An 18,605-nucleotide genomic window follows, 5' to 3' on the forward strand; every position below is an offset into this window, starting at 1 on the left:
CTCACCCCCCCCCCCCACCCCAAGCTTTCCTGTGAGCGTGGCCTCCTGTCCGGTTTGAGCTATTGCGTATGAAGAGGTGGTTTGGGTTTTAAATGGACTCACGCCTTTAAAATATTAATGACGACTGAAGGCAAAGAGCCTTCAGTTTAAGGGGATTGTGAGTTCATAGCCTGCTATGAAAAGGTATGCGTAGAGAGAAGCAGACGGTCACTGACAAAAGTTTCTACGTGGTGAAGATGACCCTGAAATCCTACTCAGTATATCCATCTCTGGAATTCTTCAGATTAGCCATAGAAATACAATATTCACATAAAACAACGGTGCAGTGTGCAAATAACAATAGAAAACTGAGACAGTGACAAGTGTGGTGATTAAGCAGTTAATAAAAGGTTGAAACTACTGCTGATCTGTTGATAAGTACATAACCCCTGTTATATGTCTATATGTTATTTGTTGGATCCTTGACTGTTCCAGCTGAAACCCCATTGCTGGCAGGTCTTGTTGATATCTGTTGCTGTCAGCTGCCCCTCTGGTTTACAGAGGAGTCCAATGAAGCATGACTGACATTACACCTCCCCACCAAAGTTTCAGCCGGCCCTCCTTTGCATGCAGCTCCTCCGTTCTCACTTTCCCTGCGCCCGTAGAGATCTGGTGCGCCGGCAGCCGGAAGCCCCCGCAAGGCCACGGGCCAGATGAAGAGGAAAACCACTTGGACGTATCATTTATCTAGGAAGCAAAAAAGTGTCCTGTCTACACTTTCAGTCCTAACCCTCAGTTTCCGTTTAATTTATATGCTGAGATGCTTAGTGGATTCTGCACAGGAACTGAACATCTCAGCTAGGTTTCGTTGCCGTAACAGATAATCCCAGCAAGGTAACCATGGACAGGTAGGGAAACGTTATGTGTGTTTGGCTCTCTCCTTTTTGTCAGTCTGTACTAACCTCCTGCGGAATCACTGACAAGAACTGCCAAGCTCAGTTTCCCCATAACGGGAAGGAGCAAAGAAAAGTCACATGACGTCAGGAATGCTGTACTGGGTCAGCGGGACACAGGAAGCACCTGGGAGTCACAAAAGTCTCTCGCTGGCTTCTGCTTGTTATCTCTTGCTCAGTTTTGCTGAAGTCCGCATTACGCTGTTCATGTCGCAGGCAAAGAGGAATGCTTGAGTGGAAAAAGAACTGCGCTTAACTCTCATTGGAAATAGTGTCTATGTACTGTGTATCCATTCCCATAATATCATAGATTTGCACTAATACAAGAATGGCTGGTGTTTTTCTCTTAGGACGTGCACCCAAACTCCAGTTCCTGAATCTCTACCCCCTGGCAGCCTCTCCTCTGACCTGATCCTTGCTTTGTGTCCTGCATATTTTGTCAAACAGCTGACTCATTCGTTTTTCTACTTCTTTACAGATTCTGTGAAAGTAATTCCCACTATCGTGGACTTTCCCCCATAAGTGTGCCATGTTGTGTGGTTCTCTTTGCAAGGTTTTTAGGCTGATTTAAGGTTTGGCTTTAATGGTGGGAAACAAAGCACAGGACAACAAGGGCTGTAATGATTAAGTCACCAGCAAGTTACCAAATAGTATTAGGATGAGTATAGGGTGTAACCAGTTGCTGCAACACATGTTTCATATAAATTACTTTACAAACATCAGTATTTCTTCCTGCACAATTAGAAATATATGAGAAAAATGAATCCCTTAAAATAATTCTTAGTGATGATGAAAATGCTCTGATTTCCAACTACATCATTGGAGACAGGATGAATTATAGGATTTTAAGGTGGGGGGCATGAGAGGGGCCAATGAGCTTTCAGCTGGGGCCACCCCAAACACCCCCCCCCCCTTGTATATGCCACTGATTGGAGAACTAAGAACAAAATACATGACATACATTTGGTATACCCATGTGATCCTTATCAGATAAGGGGGACCTGGGGGGCGGTGTAGAATTATCACAGCTAGCTTAAGGAAATAGATACACGTGTCTTTTGTTACTTTTCATCAGCCGTTTACTAAACCTGGAAGGCCCCCACATCCTCTCTGATCGGGGTAGCAGAGTCAGGCGTCCTACCATGACGAGAGCTGGGCACTGGGCCAGAGTCTATCCATGCCTTCCTGCTTGGCTGCAGAGCGCTCAACAACGGCACATTGTCTTTCCCGAGTTTGGAAAGCGAGCCTCATGGTTTTCCTTCTTCTCCAGGTTCCCTCTTTGTGTAATGAGCTCTCTTTGCTCGCTGTCTCCTTCTGCCTCCTCTCTTTGTATCCTCCTTGACATTTTTGCACGTTTGAGTCACGCCGGACCACCCCGTGTTAATATAAACCTACCGCACCATCGGAGACAGTTCATATCCTGACCCCTAGCTCTCGTTTTGCTTTTTGTATTCCCTCCCAGTGCCTCCATCCAGAATAACAGATCCCCGCCACACCACTCAGAAATTCCTTGCAAGAAAGATTCTAATCTATCCTGTGAATTTCATCCGTTTTGCGAAAAATAAAACAGTAACCGTCACCTTTTGACGTGAATGAAAACAAAATGTCTCTGATGCAGTGAATTTCTTTCTTAAGCCTGTAAATAAGCAAACACAAATTTAACATTATGTGTGACACTATCAGTGTATCTGTTTTTGCTTAGGCCGAAAGTTTGTACCAAGCAGGTTTTTTTGTTGCCCAAATATCTCAATCAAACAGCTCTATGATGTAGTGTTTCATTAAATCACTCAGTCCCATGAAGTCCCTGCACTGTCTGCCACTTTCCCCATGTCACTTCTGATGTGTTGCTGTAAAAAGCACGAGGTAACCAAAAATGGCTCAGTCTTCCTCACTTTTTGTCCAGAGGTAATGGAGAAGGGAACCGAAAGGTTCGGTCTGAAACAGTCAAATCATGCCAGGTGTCATCGCTTCCCGTCCCATTCCAGCTTTTGTTGTGGTGAATAATGTGTGGCCAGTAGGTCCATTTCCCCTGGGGCTGCAGCCTAATGGTCACGTCCCAGCAGGTACTGGGGCCATGTGCACTCATCTGGCTTGTTGTTTAACAAAGACACATACTGCCCTGGGAAGTGGACTCCATAGAGTCCATGGGAATTAGTCTCTCATCCATATATCTTTGAACAAAACGACCAAAACAGAGATTAACTGACTTCAGTAGATTGCCTAATTGGAAAAAAAAATACAAATTGTAGTGAAGTTGTTTCTATAGTGTTTTTTCTGCTATCTGAAGACAAATTATAGATCCTTGATCAAGCAATCATTGACTCAGACAAGCCCTGGCAAATGAGGCCAGGATTTAGTTCTAATTGGGCATCTGTTGTTGCAAGTTATCCTCCCATTAACCAAACTGCACAAACAGAAGATTAGGATGCATGTGTAAAATCTGACCATTGCTTTTGCATTTTATTGAGCAATGCATTGAGTGAAATGTTTTTAGTTTGAACGTTCCTGTCCTACACCTTCATAGAGATCTTTGGCTTTCAACCTGCTGAAGGACACTTTAAAGTCTCCAGCAAAAACCCTATTAGCCTCTGGTCCTACCTCTACCTATGTGTGACCTAACAAGCTACTGTCAGGTTTAATTTCCCTGTCTTTACTGTTGTCCTTTCCAAAGAACACCCGCAATTAGTTGAGACAGCAGGTAATATTGACTCATGCAAGATTTCCCTTGGTCTACCTCAGCTGTGGAGGAACAGCAGAGTGTCTAAGCATAGAGCCGTGTTGTTTCCGAGCTACTCTGAAACCGAGAATCAAAAGACCTTTTGCTTATGAGTGTATCAAGGAAACTTGAATGACTTGCTTATTGAAGGTATAGATTGTTTGTTTTTTTTGTTTATAATAGTGACATTGGTGAATGGCAACTGATCCATCCACACATATTCAAACGTGGCGTTGGGCTGCCAGTCCTGTTGATGTGGCAGAGTTATTGTAAACCCAGTTGGTAAAGTTCAGTTGGTAAGGCCATTTTCAGTAGCCTAGATTCTGTTTATAATAGAGATGGGCTATACTCTTGACTAGTCTTTGCTTTCCTGAAGTTTTTCTTTCATGCAATGAAATCTTACTTCAAATTGTTAGCTTGGATGAGCAGGAATTTGGATTTAGAGAGTCCAGGTTGTCTTTTGGACTGCTTAGTCATTGCAGGCAGGCCAGTAAGTTAGGGTTTTCTGCACCTTTGTGTTGAGGAAAACACTCACAATGCTTTCCTGCACCGGATTCATTCTTGGCTTTTGTTAGTCAGCTCTAGTTTTGTAGGAGTGACGTGTCTAGACTATGAACACTTTGTTTATGGTTTTATAAAAGGGATCCATATCCCTGGAATTACAATAGTCCCGCATTTGAGCCACTGAAAACAGAAGAGTGACAGCAAAGGACATTATATCGCTTGAACAACATTTGTAATAAAATATAATTTACAGTTTAAAAGTAGGAAAGTGAAACAAGAGACCACCAATCCTGTCTCTCTGCTGTGGTCAGGGTGAACTCATGGTTGCTGGGGGTGAAATGATGGCCAGCAGATGCCAACGATGACATGATACTGACTTGGATTTGGACAGCTCTTTCGGGGACTTTGAATGTTTGTCCATTATGGGTCTGCAGGTCACTTCTTAGGGTCTGGACCGCTCCTGACAATGTAAAAATGTTCCCCAGCCACACGTACTCCATTCCTAATACATTACATTTGCTTTGTTTAGCAGGTGCTGTTATTCAAATTGACATATATTTGAGCAAGGAGGGTCAGATGATCCCTGGAGCAATTGGGGTTAAGGGTCTTGCTGCAGGGCCCGATGGTGACATCACACTGCTGACCACGGGATTTGACCTGATGACCTTTTGAGCACAAGCACAGCATGTGGGCCTGCTACACCACACAGCAATTTGGAAGATAAGTTCCAAATGTCAGTCCCTATGCTTAGAGCGCTCAACCTCTCCAGTGTTACACTAATGTCACCGTTCATAAACAGCCCTCTCCATATTTTCCAAAATATCCAAATATGGACATTAGGAAATTTTGACACATTAGAGCTTCTTTCCCTGTGACTTTGACCAGGATGAGCAGTTGCACAATGGAAGGATAGATAGAGTTTTCTTTTTCACGTGCATGTTATAAGGTCCTCAGCTTCAGCCATGGTATTTCTATTTATTTATTTGCGTAGATTGATTTGTAGCTGAGTGAACAAGCCTTGCTTTATGCGTAACTGTACACCATATGTGACATGAAAATTAAAAGCTGTACTTTTGCATATTTTATAGAAGTGATTTTACGATTTTCTGCAATGGGTTGGCACCCCATCCTGAGTTGTTCGCTGCCTTGCGCCCATAGAATCCGGGAGAGGCTCCAGATCCCCCGTGACACTGAATGGGATAAGCAGTTACAGAAGATGGATGGATGGATGGATGGAATTTTACAATTTTAGATATCTGAGGAATGAAGATGGAGGGAGAATACATGTCAATAAACCTTAACAAATGTACACCTTTGTGAAAGGATAACATTTGCCCAAATGAACATCACTGTGAAAGACATCCCTGTAGAAAGTCTTGGTAATCTGTGAAGGATGTCCCAGTCTTGCATGTTTGGACCGAAAAGGGGCCACTTTCATGCGAGTTTTGCAAGGGAGCGCTCTTCAAAACTCAGAGCAAGTGTTTTTTGTGCTTCAGCTGTTTGCGGCCTTCCTGCGTCTTAACCCCCTTCACTTGGAGCTCTTTGTACCATCCATTTTTAAGCAGCACACATCAATGGTTTACGCCAGACCACTTAAACATGAAGAAGTGATTCCCATGAATCAGTAATGTCAGCTGTTTGCTAAACTCGGAGCCCACAGATGCTGGTTTATCATATGGTTTGCATTCTTTTTAGGGCGGGTAAAGGGTTAGCGGCAATGTTAATGTCATTACTTGGGTAACACAAAATCAGAGGACGTGGCTGACTGGAAGAACCAAAAATATGCAGGCAGAGCCTCTCATCCAAAGGCAGAGAGCTGCATTTGATAGGGCCAGTGCTTATGCTGTAGTTTTTTTTATGCGTAACAGATGATTTAATGCTGTTTAATACACTTATGGTGGGTTTGCGCAGTGGGTTAAGCCCCTGTGCCTGTGATTGAAAGGAGAGCAGAATAGTCACATGTTTGTTGGGTCCTTAGCCCCGCAGAATCAAAAATAAAGCATCGTCTCAATTTCTATTTTTTCATATCAGCTTGTTTTACCCAGGACCTAGTGGGCGGGTATGAGTTATATAACTGCAGCTCAGGTTTGTCTTACATAAGGGGACTATGGGTAGTTTATGAGTCCTGGATAGATGCGTCGGTCCTCCTATAGCAAATCCCTGGCTCTGTTTGGCTGTTCCTGCATGAACCCTCATCCCGCCAGACCCCCCCTTGGGATGTGTCCTGCTAGTCTGTGGACGTGCAATATCGTGTCACTGTCCCTCGCCTGTTCGTTCGCTTGTGGGGGAAGTTTAGCCTGCTGAGGATATATGATGCTCTTCCCTCTGCGGGGGTCCAGTGATTTCCGGGGGTAACTCTGGGGTCAGGTGAAGTCAGCCCTGTCCCTGAAGTGGCCAGTTTGTGTCTTAGAGCCCCAGTTGAGAATAGTGTCTCTACACCTCTGATATCCCCGCAGTGCTGCCGCTCTGCTTCTCCTCATCTGTCTCTTGTTAGCGTGCTCTGCACAGTTAACGTGCGGCGCCTTATGAAGTCTGCGATCGTCGTTTGCCTGGTTTCTCTGTTTTCCCTCATGTTACGGCCACTCGTCCAGCTTTTAAGGCCCTCTGAGTGAGTCTGTGCAGTCGCTGCAGCGCAGGGCTCTTTTTTGGCCGAGTCGGACGTTGACTCCTGCAGAGATACCCCGGCTTTTTTAACAGATTATGTAGCACGAGCAAAGCCAAAATAAACCGAGGCAAACCAGGGCTGCTCTCAGAGAGAGAATGCTGCATGATAACTGAGCAGTGAATTTCCCTTTTTAAAGCCTGTAAACACTGTGTCCTTGTGGAAAGCATCCGGTTGCTCTTCTGTTGCTGCTGCTGTCACTTCCTCCCTTGAGCTTCACACTCTGGGGCAGGGCAGGCAGTTTCCCGCTGTGATTCGTAGGCGCATGTTGCTCGACCCCCAAGGATGCTTAGCCTGCTAGTGGCCAGAATGAGGAAGGATGTTGTCACCGTGGCCACATAGACTTGGCTAGCATCCTTCCTATAGGCTTCCTGCTAAAATTCCATGCGCATGCAATGAGAGCAGGGCTGCTGGCGGTGTAATGCGAGGATACTCCATTTGAGCCTGGCTCTGCTAGTCTCCACCAAGCTTTTTGGGCTGCTGGAGAATCTCATCAGTACATGGGTGCGGCTTCTAGAACATTAACTTCACTGCCCAGGCATTTCGGCATGTTAAAAGGTCACGCCAACACTATCTGCGACCGTGTTTGGGGTGTAGCTGACAGCATCACCCCCACCACAATCTATACCGAGTTGTTTTGTCTGCGTCTGGTCAAATTTAGGCACGTCTCATAACATCTCGACCAACACGGAAGGCTCCGCCCACACCATGCAGTGCAGTGTCCTAAGTGGTGGTGGTACCGTCGTCTAAAAAAATCTGCCCTCCGTTGTAGTTTGGTGGCCCACGGGGTAGTTTTCTGAAGAAAACCACGTCTCGGGTTAGAAATAGCATGCTTATTTTGTCCTTACAAACTCTAGAAATTCAATTCGGCTGTTGTTCTGCGTAGAATATAAAACAAGGGTACATATTCAGGAAGCTTTGTACCATTTGTGTTGGGTGCAGCGCCTGGGAGGCACTGGGACCAGGCTCTATGCTGGTACCGCGTTAAAAAATAAAAGGATGGTTTATTAGGTTTGAAAGCTATGGCTGAAAAAAGCCCTCTGTTCCCATCACTGTAGATAGGATACATGTGGCCTGACTAATGAAAGTGTTCTTTTTCACTCCGTGGGGTTTAAGTGGCTGATCGCAGGACTTGGAAGCAATGCTTTGAAACAGGCAACTTTGAGAGCTTTGTCTCTGGGCCGTTCTTAGGAAAATGCTCAATCCGAGCTGGTCGAGGCCCAAAAGAACGGCCCAGCGTACCATGGCTCCAGGATCCAGCTGTTAGTGAGGTAATCTGTTTTGATTTAAAAAGGGGAAGCAGTTCGTCGCGGAAGTTTCAAGAGAAGTGCGTTAAGCGTAGTTCCTTGTGTTACAAAGCTTTTTTTTAAAAAGAGGTTCCTATATCTTAAACAATTTCCTCATAGCTGTACTTCCATATCCTCTGATCTGATGGCAGTCAGGTATGGATGGTTAGGATTTAGACACGTAGAATTTAAACATCATAAACCTCCCCTTGGGCCATTGCTGTTTTTCTTCGGCACTTGTTAGCCAGTGCTTTAGGTCCATTTTCAGTTTCAGTGAGTGCATTCTGATGATAAGCTTTCTCTGGATATCTCAGCACTAAAGCTTTCTGATTCTAAGCGGCTTGGATCTGTTAATTTTTCTTTTTTTTCCTTTTTTGAGGCAGGACCCAGAGGAAATGCCACAGATACAGGGTAATAGGCCAGTCAGATGTGAGCCGGGCATCAAAACAGCAGTCTCACATCTGCGGGGGCTTGGGGAGGGGTCTTCTGGAGTCAGACAGGCAGGGGGAGAGACAGTGTTGATGCAGGCACGCGCTCGAGGCTGTGATGTCCAGTAGAGGGGCAGCGCCAGATACCTCCAGAGATGTATTGATTTTGGAAAGACATCATCTGGGGAGGGATGAGAATGTTACGCCAAGCCAGACAAGAGACCCCCCCCGCCCCATCTCCATCTCTTCCTATCCCTCACATGATTCGGCAGAGGATAGGGAGAGAAAATCTGTTTTTCTTTAAGCCTCCACCTCCAGAGATGTGATCACATGTCCATGTCTGGAGACACTTTGCAACAGATATAAGTCAACTCTATCCTGCAGGCCTCGTAAACAAGTACCAGGCCGCACCGTAGGAAGGGAACACTGGGCAGGCTATTTGAGAACTTGTTGGTTGGTGCTCAAGGTTACTATCCGCCTGAGGTTAAAGGTGGTACATACCTTACAGACCCTGAAAAAGAATGCCAGGCAAGAAGCCCCAGCTGGTTCTGTGTCAGTAATGTCAAGTTTGGCAAGGCTCTCTGGCTGAATCATTTGCACTCTCTGGAAGGTGCCAGCTCTGGTTTCCCTCTTTGACTTTGTGGGCACACTTCTTGTGGGCCATTATGGAGAATTAGAAAGGAAGGACTTCAGAATTTGATTCATCACAAGTTGTGTGTGTGAGTGCGTGCCGTTTAGCCTTTTCAGCTGGTCTTGGAAACAGTGATCCATTTGTAAGGCGCAGCTGAGGGGATGAGGTGAATGGAGACCGTTGTGCAGCGGTCGCAGAAGCGCAGGTGTCCCAGTAATGTCAAGTCCCTATGAAGGGAAGAGGCTCTTCCTTGAGCTGGAGCTGACACAATGTTCAAATCGGTGTCCAACTTTAACGACATGGATGATATTTAGGAAAACAAACGGAATGTCACTCTGGTATACAAGAAGATAATATAGAGCAGTTTTGGTCAGCGTTAGTCCTCAGGAACGTCCAGACGGTCTACATTTTTCCATTCTCCCAGCTTCCAGCACACCTGACCCAAACCAACAATCAGACACGAGCAGCAAATACCTGGTACAAGTGTGCTGGGAGAAAAAATGTAGACTGTCTGACGGTCCCCAGGAGCTGAGTTGATAAGCAGTATAGTAATTAATTGTCTGTATAGTAATAACTTGATTAATACATTTATGCGCAAATGAAGAACAATTATTTATCCACCCATCCATCCATCCATCCATCCATCCATCTTCCATCTGCCAGAACAAGGTTATGGGGTGGGGGGGGGGGGCAGGAACTCATCCCAGACAGCATTGGACACAAGGTAGGGGTACACCCTGGAGAGGATGCCAGCCCTTCACAGGACACATGCACCATGAGCAATATAGAAACACCCGGTCAACCAAGAGCGATTTTTTTTTGGTCTGCGGGAGGAAGCCGAATCTCCTGTAGAAGAACCACGCAACACGGGTTGAATATGCTAACTACACAGAACACCGAGTCCTGGAGGAGTGAGCTGGCTCTACCACCCCCTGAAGCACTATTTATTCAGAGCCACTGCAGTTTTGCCTGTATTTAAGTGTTCGTATCTCCATATAATCAATACATCTTCATGGACTAATGGACGGGCATGGCTAAGTCTAAATAGCCTGCTGTGATGGTTCACACCTCAATGCAACTCTTGGTGACTCTGACCAGCCGAACAGCATGTGGAGAGGTCTCCTGTGTTTTCGGGAATTTTGAATATAAGCATTCTGGTCAGCAGTGCCTAGTCAGAGAGTGGAATAGGATGGGCTTGACAACTGGTGAGCGCTTATGCCAGTTGCCAGGGAAACAGAGGTCAGTGAATCGTTTCCATGGAGTTGCCTACTTGGGATTCAGTGAACGGAGAACCATTTGTGTGCGTAGCAATGGGGGCGGGGGAACAGGGGAGATAACTGCAGTATCCGGGCAGCCAGGAATCGGAGATTATTGTGTATTCATTTGGCTGCTAAGATAGATACCTGTGCTTATGGGTTGTGGACGAAAATGCCTCGTAGGTGATGTACAGATAGATGGCTATATGATACCATATGTGAGCGTCTAGGGCAGGGATACTGAATTATTTTTCCCAGTGGTTGAAATTCTCCGACTAGAGGGTAGTCCCTCTCAGTAGATTTCACCATTCGGGGGGGTTCTCCTCAGTAGATTTTGCCGATTGGGAGAGGATACAATTGATCGCACAGTCCAAATTTAATTGTGTTCCATTCTCGATGTGCTAGTTCAGTACTCCTGATCTAGGGCATGAAGGGTTGACAAGGTATTTGCGCAAATCTGGCTACAGCACACCTGTGCAGTAAACACTGAAGTCTGCTGTGGTTTTGTGCATCTATACAAAACATGCAAATTTTTCAGGGAGGTTTTCTTGCATCTGCAATAGGATTGCCATCACCCGGAAGGGAAAACATCTAGTAGTCATGGGAGATTGATCATTCAACCTCAAAGTGATTCTACTGACACTTTCTGTTCCATAGCCCAGAGAGCCATGTGAGAGACTTTTTTTCAGTCTGTTTTCGAAAAGCTTGCCTTAATGAATGATGGCCTTACTCTGAGTGCATTGTGCTCTTATTTATCAGTTTTTCTCTTGTCTGTGATGGAACATGTGAAGGCACAGCTATCACCACAATGGCATCTCTTTATCATTTTCTGAGAATTTAAGGCATGACGTTAATCTTGATTACACTTATTTTAAGGATTGATAGTCTATTAACAATGCAGTCAGGAGTGGTCACACAATACTTTTCTGTCTGCTGTATAAGCGCAAAGGGTTATAGTGTTGTATGAATATGTCCAACAGACTCCAGTGCTTAGTGTTTGCAGTACATTTCTTTGGTGAAAGCTATTGTCCAAAGCGAAATACACATGGAGCAGAGGTGTCCGCCTCTGCCCTGGAGCATTTGGGATTAAGGGTCCTGTTGAAAAGACCAACAGTTTCATCACTTTGCCAGCTATGGGATTTAAACTGGCAACCTTCTGATCTTGGGCACAGAGTCTTAACCCGCAAAGCCACATACAAACCCTGAGTACAAAATACATTGGAAAGCAGAGACTAAAATGCTGTAATATATTTGCTGGTTGTATGCCCCTTGAGTTACACGTCATCTGCTACACACTGTGTTACTTTGTACATGCCATCCTGTCCTGGCATTCACTGGCATTTGTGGCGAAGGGCGTGGTCCCCAGTTCCCAGAGTTCAAAAGGCCTCAGCTCCCAGCACGGGGATTCATTTGGCAAGGGGTGGCGTTGCACCATGCCCTAAGCCAAATTAAGCTGCATGTGGGCTAGCAACATACCTTTGTACGTCACCTCCATACCAAAATATTCATGGTTAGGCAATGACTATAATTTGATGTATGTATGAGACACACCTGTGCCATTTTTATAGCTTCCGATGTGGCGTACGTTATAAATATGTCGTAATTTCCCAGAAGCAACGTATGTGGACTTCTGACAGTGATGTCCTGAGCTGATATCAAAGATCGGAATCAGGGCTGATCCAGGTATTTTGTAATTGATCTGCATTGGCTACCAAATCCTGATATATTTCATTTCCTGTGTCCACATTCCAGAAACATCATAAGGAAAGATAGCCAAAATCGCCAGTCAGACGAAGAATGCACCAATGCCTACTGTATATGTATGCATATTGAAATATATATTAAAAGATCGGATTGGGACTCAGAATCAGCAGATATAGCCTAGATATTGAATGGATTAGATCAAGGTGCCAAAAAAGTAGATCAGGATGCCCCTAACCCAAACCCTAACTCCTAGTACATGGTGTGTAAATAAAATGAAATTTTACATATAAAGATATATTACAGCTATTTTTAAAATATTTAAATCTAAGTAATCAAAAGAAGAAGTGTTCCTCTGAATCCTGTCTCAAATTTGATACATAATGCAATCTATATTTGAATTTTAAAAACTGAAGGCGCAGTACAATGGAAACAGACTGGAAATATGAAACACAGCGGAATCATTAGCAGTGGAAACCCTAGCACACAGGACAGGGGATAGTATCCTTCAAACAAGAATTTTAAACTTTTAAAAAGGAGTAGAAATAATCCAGGCATTTAATGGTAAATCGTATGACAGCTCTTGACAGAGTTCAGGCCAGGTAGCATATGCTCCTAAAGGCAGAGGTTTGCTTCCTGCAGCAAGCAAGAGAAATAGAAAGTGGGGGGTTTGACTCCCCCAGGGTGATACATCATAAAAAAATCTCCACCTCCACTTTCTGGAATGGGAATAGAGCTAGGAATGACTGGTTGTGAGACTGATTCCCGTTTCAATGACGGAAGCTGGTGAAATTCCAGTATGGAAGGCAAATTTAATCAACGACCAACTGGCCCGGTAAGTGGTGAAACTGGAGCAGCTCTGCAGCAGATCTTTGCGGGTATAAGCATGTTTGCGCATGTTGCCGTTGCCTGGCAGCGGGACACGCTGTCTCTCGGTGGCTCATGAACTGCACTGACAGGTTCTGGGGGCAGCAAAGCCCCCATTGCGACACCATGACGCGTCTCCACTGGGAAACTTCTGGGCTTCCTTCTTTCCAAACACTCCCTGAGCACTGCGTGGGCAGACACAAGGGGCCTCGGCGCCATGTTGGCCCCATGACAGCACCTGTGCTAGACATAGCTCAACCCGGGAGGTTTTCACAAGTGCTGGTCAGCTGACCTGGACCTGTGTTCCGGTTCCACAAGCACCCCCCACTCGCCCCCAATACTCCAAGAATAACTTCAAACAAGGCAGCTGAGTCAGGGAGAGGGCAAGCCTCCAGAACCAGTCAGCCGCCACTCGCTGGAGATCACTGCTCCCTCAGCCACCCATACAAGGACATCCGCTAGGAGGCCATAGCAATCAATATTCAGAGGAAATGTTCTCTTCCGCCCCTCCGCCCCACCCCCCACTGCCACTCCTTGACGTCCAGTAAATATGAAGGATAAGTAACAGACATGCAACAGAATATACAACTGATTCAGGCTTAGTAGCAGCAGATGGTTGCTTATAGCTATTATGTTTATTGAGTGTATGGAACGCAGGAGCTGGATGCTTCAGGGAAGGGAAAGGTTTGGGTTAGCAGCCCCAATACTGAAGATGAACCGATTCTATAAAGAATATAAACCATGTTTGCTTGTTTATTAGGGGAGAGATGGGAAGCAATGGTGCATGTAGCCTATATACTCAACAGACCGTTATTTACTTATAACCTGTTTACATTGTGCGTAACGCCACTGAGCAGTAGTTAAGTTTTATAAACGTATTGCAGAAGTTTCATAACTATTCGGAAAATTGTTATTTTCTGTACACCTTCCAATGCTGGCAATTATTTCACAAGTAAATGTAACCCCCCCCCCCCCCACTGCTCACTGATTTGTTATGGTTCTGAGAGTGCCAGTAAAATCTCTTTGATTCATTCCTCAGTCTCTGTGTGCTGTGGTTCTGCGTTGTGTCACGAGGAACCACGTTTTTCCCACGGTAAAATATAGTCCCCCCCTGCAGCTATTTGAACATTTCTGTGCAGCCCTCGGTCTCATCAATCTCAAACTATCTCCCGTATAACAGTGCCTGATTGGAAGCCTGATAAGGGCTGTCATTAAACAGTGACATACCCAGTAGCAGTCACAGATCCTTGGGTTATTTTGCTTGGGATATGTTTGAGATAGCAAAGCCACGAAGCATTTCGGTAATTCTTTTGCGCCCTTATTGCCTGCCACTTGTGTTTTGAGAAACCTCAGTGAAATGCTCAGCCGGATGTTTCGCCGGCTGAACCCCATGTCATGCGGTCGCTCCGTGTTGACAGTTGACACGAGCCTCAGCTGCTTGTGCTGTTCCCGTTGTTTAGAGGTCAATACGGAACCAGGCTTAGCCACACCTGCTCTTTGTCCATGTGCACCACCCAGCCCTGCAAGGGGAACGGAGCGGGATGGGGTTTAAGTAAACGCATATCTGCCTTTGAGCTCAGCTGTCTGCCATTCACCCAGGGTGTGGTACCAGCATCTCCTGGGCGACTATGCATTTCACAAGGGTAGCGTGTAATTATTCCCTGTCCTTAGCCAGGAACTCAAGTGTTTGATCTCACAGCCTCTCAGCCCTTCCATTAACACGAACATAAAAGGTAGCAATCTTCACCTCAAGCTTTGATGACAAAACAAGGAAGATGCATCACGTGTCAGTGATATGTTCTTCTAATCAGCAGACAGTGTTTATCAGTAGACTGGAATCCTCCACTGACACAGTCAACTGGAACGAAGGAGAATGGGTTGTACCTTCTATAACTTAAGAAGTATCCAGTCGCTGTTTTGTATGTGGAGCACTTGGTGTGCTGGGGTAGGCGGCAGTAAACACCACGCTCATTGTCGGGCGGGCTGCACGCTAAACCTTGTGTTTCCCATTAAAAAGACCCGGAGAGTTCCAGATCCTGAGGAGCTGGCACAGTAACCCCCACCTCTCCCTTCCCCTGGAGACACTGTGTCAGCAGTTAGCCGGGCCAAGCAGCCCACACACTCCAGTCGTTCCCCACCACGTGATTTTTTTTATTTTTTTGCTCAGCTGCATGCTTCAGAGGTCGATGATGAATCTGGTAATGAACGTCTTTCATTTGTGTAAGATGAAAAGTTGGACAGGTGGAGTGAATTCTAGTCATTGTAGAGGATAGATAGGCATTCATGAATGTACAGTTATATATGTTTATCTATCTATCTATCTATCATATATATATATATATATATATATACACACACATATATATATATATATGTATACACACACACAGGCACGAGGAAAATGACAGCAACACTGAATGAAAAGGGGCTTTAACTAAATCACAATTGCAAATCTATCTACAGAGGTGAGTCAGTTGAATCTTAGCTTTCAGCATGTGCTGGCGGTCGCACAGGTCCGACCATGAGCACTGTCAGTTTTCACGAGTTGAAGAGGCCAATAAGAATTGCAGGTGCACCAGACACAAGACAGCACAATTTCTTCATGTGTTGATTTACATATGCCGAAAATGAACCAAGTGCCTTGAAAGGGTAACGGTGGCTGCAAGCTCAAGCCAAAAGGGAGAAATATTTAACCACGGGAAAACAAAACAGCTTTAAAAATGACCATGATCAGCAACTGTGATCCAATCTCAATAGAAACTGAGAGCTTCACAAAGCTGACAATTACGGCAACCACTTAAGGAAATTGACAAAAACATCTAATGGGGATCCATAATGGTGTAAGTAGTCATCTCATGGGAGTCTGGTGATTGCATGGTCATGTAACAGGCAAGGCCATTTCACAGAACTAGGTGCACCCAATGGTACATACTGTACACTGTTCCCAACATCTACGTGAAATTCAAGAGCGGTTTTCTAAACCCCAGGATGAAGTCTAACACCTTCCACAGCCTCCTCAACTACCAGATCTACACATCATTTAAACTTTATGGGAATTTCTGGAGTACAGCATGTGGTGTAGATTTGTACCCCCTTATCTCTCAGGGAAATGAAGGCTTTTCTCTCCAATGGATGGTCCATCACTTCTCTGCAGTCAGTTCAGAAATTGTCTGCTGGAATGATAAGGATTGAAAGCAAAGGTGGCCCGACTCATTATTATGTACTTGATATTTTACCCACCTTATTTACATTTCAGGTAAAATTAGAAAATAAATTATGGGCTGCTTGTAGTCAAGGCTGATCAGGATGCGTTAGGTGGCTTGTACCAATGTTCATAGCAAGGGGGTGTCGATTTCCCACTCTGGTCGCTGGAGCTTGAAGTGGGAGGTTGTCATGGTAATGTACCCGCAGGCGGACGTGTGCCTTATTGAAAAGCAATGGGTGGTGAGTGAACGAGGGGAAGGCGGGGGGGGGGGGGGGGGAACCCGAGGGCCGCGGGGAGCGGCTGTCCCCAGAGCCAGCCCTCCCCCCCCCCTCCACGCTGCAGCTGTTGGACAGCTGGCAGTCTGAGGAAGGCTGGGATGGGACTGACTCCAGCAGGCATGCCTCACTGCTTTCTGTCTCTTGTGGAGGTCACCCATGTGAGGCCGGCCCCCGAGTCCCGTCCCACGGCCAAAGCCGGCACGCAAACACGGAGACAGCTTTGTTCCTCGTGGCGGTAGAATGTCCTGGTTTATCCTTGCGAATCTTTCGCCATTCCTGGCCGTCTGCTGGAAGAAGCATGTTTACTGTTTCTCCTTTTCTTCCTTCCCCCTGTAAGGGGGGGTGTGGGTGGTGGGGGGGGGGGGGGGGGTATAGCCATGGGATGCGAAGCATGTGTGACTTCAGTATCTTGCAGGCGTGTGGCTAAATATAATAAGGTGACATTTAAGTCTCTCCTGGAGGAAACAGGACAAGCACATCGCTGTGGGCAGAATGGAGAAATCGAAGGCTGTAAGATGGCAGCTTTGTGAATCATGTGTTTGGATTTGCCTTTTAAACAGAGGGGGATCTGTGGGCTTACCGTTCATTTTTCTGAGGTGATTGCGACAGGACCGACTTCCTGTAATCCGTTCGGACTCAGAATAACCGTGGGCTGTGGCTAGGATGAGCAAACATGGAGCACACAGGTCTGCACCGCATGTGCTGTCATCAGACTCAGTTATTGTTCTTAAATTTGCATTTTTTCAGCTAATCTAGTCTTTTAGGTCCTTTCACGGGTGCACCGGAACACATTTCACGCTTCACTCGGTCATGATGGTACTGACGTGCGTGTGCAGGAGACAAGGGTGGAGAAAGCGCCCCCCCCCCCTCCCCGCACCCCTCCCACCACACGCCTCCAGCTGCAGGAAGACAGCCCGACTTACTGGGGCAGGAGTGTAAGACCAGCTGTCTACCTCTGTATGCACAAATAACAAGGAATCATATGCTGGCTTGGCTGCCACAGTATGGCTAAGGATGTCCTTTATGTCCCGTCCACATGAAAAACGCCCACTCTGTTCTCTACTCAGTGTATTTGCAGTCTTTGAAATGTCCAAAGCCAAAGTATCTTTTATTATCAGGTGTGTATGGAGTCATGCAAAATGTGAAATATGTGAAGTATTGTTCTCATTGGCCATAGTGAGAATGAGAAATAAACAATAGAATATAAATACTGAGATATATAAACATAATATAAACAACTTTTAAGGTATGAACGTTAAGACAGACAAAGAGATACTTAATTGCCAGATTGGTGGGGAAAGATTGTGGAAATTCACTACGGAAGTATTTGCATGGAATGTGTCCTGATGAGTGATTATCTATCGAAACCACATGTTGAATAGAAGTCTGCTGACACGGAAGGGGCACGAGCCACTGGAAAAGATCCCCGTCCTATTAAACCCCGGACGAGCTGTTTAATATCACATGCATAGGCTGTAAGGTACTGTAGATGTCCCACAGCTGAGATTCCAGAGCTGTTTGCCTCTGCCAAAGCTCACAGCGGTTTGTGCGAATATGTGCCGGGATCCCATGGGGAACTGGGGGTCAGGGTGCCGGCCGCTGTCCGAACATCGGGAGCGGCGAGCGGGGCCGGGCAGCAGAGCTCTCGATTTGTCTAGACGGAGCCGTCCCGCCCACGCCTTCCGGAGGGGGGGCCCGAGCATCTGCGCGGAATGTGGCCCCACTGCTGATCTTTTCCACAAAAATGATTAGTTGCCTGACTCAGCTGCCGAGTGTCTGCTTCTGCGTCCAAGCCCCACGGTTCACCCCCAGGATTTCGCTGTCATCCCCTCTCTCCAAGGACACGGGAAATTATATCCACTGACTTTAAATTACAACCTAAATGTTAGTATTTAAAATCACATTAATGGGAATTTTAGACCAGGGATGGGCAACGCTGATCCCACAGTGCCGGTATCCAGCAGGTTTGCTATCCTACCTGGTCTCTGATGAACCACATCTGATCTCAGGCTGCTCCATACCGGCAGGGTTTTCTACCCCTGTTTTAGACACTCAGAGTCCCATTCACGTCTTGAGGCTTCCTAAGGCTTCTTATTTTTAAGAAATTGTGTGATGCACCCTGCTTGTCCTTTATTATTC

General features: G+C 45.9%; 1 protein-coding gene across 12 annotated transcripts in view; it reads left to right on the plus strand.

The window, feature by feature from the left end:
- The window catches only part of acap3a (ArfGAP with coiled-coil, ankyrin repeat and PH domains 3a), an 87,053-nt gene that overhangs the window by 14,294 nt on the left and 54,154 nt on the right, over positions 1-18,605 (plus strand). The window lies entirely within an intron of this gene.

This window comes from Paramormyrops kingsleyae, chromosome 6 (genome assembly GCF_048594095.1).
Source record: "Paramormyrops kingsleyae isolate MSU_618 chromosome 6, PKINGS_0.4, whole genome shotgun sequence".
Lineage (NCBI taxonomy): Eukaryota > Metazoa > Chordata > Actinopteri > Osteoglossiformes > Mormyridae > Paramormyrops > Paramormyrops kingsleyae.